The following is a 1,662-nucleotide window of genomic DNA, read 5'->3' as shown; positions in this document are numbered from 1 at the left end:
ATGAGCAATGACATTGCCAATGTAAAAGCTACTAAGTGTATGCTCACTAGTAAGTTTGATATGAAAAATCTAGGAGTTGCCGATTTGATATTGGGAATTAAGTTTCACAAAACTCCTAACGGTCTAGCATTGTCTCAATCTCATTATATTCAAAAGGTACTTGAAAAATTCAAGTATTTGAATTTCAAAAAGATAAAGACCCCAATTGATGTGAACCTTAATCTTGCTAAGAATAAAGGTGAAAGTCAGTCTCAATTGGATTATGCCAGAGTATTGGGAAATTTGATGAGTGTCACGAATTGTACACGACCAGACATAGCTTGGCTATAAGTAAATTGAGTCGATACACAATTAATCCCAATCAAAATCATTGGATGGAAATGAAGAGAGTTTTGGGGTACTTAGTTGACACTCAAAACTATGTTTTGCATTACAAAAAATATCCAGCAGTTCTTGAAGGATATAGTGATGCAAATTGGATTACTGGATCAACTGGAATGAAATCCACGAGTGGATATGTTTTCACTATTGGTGGAGGAGCAATATCTTGAAAATCATCCAAACAAACATGTATAGCTCGCTCTACAATGGATTCTGAATTCATCTCCTTAGACAAGGCAGGTGAAGAAGCTGAATGGCTCCAGAATTTCTTAGAAGATATTCCATTTTGGCCCAAACCAATTGCCCCTATATGCATACACTGTGATAGTTAAGCTGCAATAGAAAGGGCTGGAAGCGTTATGTATAACGGGACGTCTCGTCACATAAGATGAAGACATAACTCTGTTAGACAACTACTCTATAGTGGAATTATTTCAATTGACTATGTAAAGTAAAAAGGATAATGTGTCGGATCCACTTACAAAAGGCCTAACAAGAGAGGGAATTGAGAGATCATTGACGGGAATAGGACTATGGCCGAGAATAAGTCATCGTGGCAGCAACTCTACCTAGAAGACTGGAGATCCCAAGATCTAGGTTCAAGGAGATAAAACAAAGTCATAGATGACGGTTCAACATTGTCAAAAATTATTATATGGTCCATTCTCATGATGAGACAATGTTCAGTAACTAGGATAAAGGCATAAGGACTTTTTAATGGTTTCTAAGTTTGATACAGGGTATATCAAATAGTGTATCTACGAGATAACACATTTAGAAACCACCTATGTAAGTGTGAAGTGTAAGCCGCTTCAAGGAGAATCCGATAAGGCCAGTTCTCTGAGCACTTATTAATCGAGATGCGCTCATGGCTAAAACGAACAAAACAATGAGAACCAAAAATAGTTCAAGGGTTGATTGTATGACTTATTTTGTCTAGGTATAGACCAAAGCTCGACGGTTCAAAGATATCAAATCTATCGATTGACCGAGTATATCTGATATATGTTCACTACGGAAAGTTTAAAGGGAAACCTACTTATCCAGATGTGATTAACCCTTACTTACGAGACACACAAGTTTTTCATGCATATGTTTTAACAATAGTCATTCCCCATTCATGTGGAGGATTGTTGGGTTTTAGCAAGGTGTGAATGGGAAATAAGAAGAGAAAATGAAAAAGTGGGGGAACCAATTTTGGAGGGAGAATGAAAAGTCATTGCAAAGTGCAAATGAAAAGTCATTTCTCCCATATTGGTAGAAGAAAGAAAATTGTTGTCC

Source organism: Solanum stenotomum, chromosome 5 (assembly GCF_019186545.1).
Source record: "Solanum stenotomum isolate F172 chromosome 5, ASM1918654v1, whole genome shotgun sequence".
Classification (NCBI taxonomy): Eukaryota; Viridiplantae; Streptophyta; class Magnoliopsida; order Solanales; family Solanaceae; genus Solanum; species Solanum stenotomum.
This window is presented reverse-complemented; position numbering follows the sequence as displayed.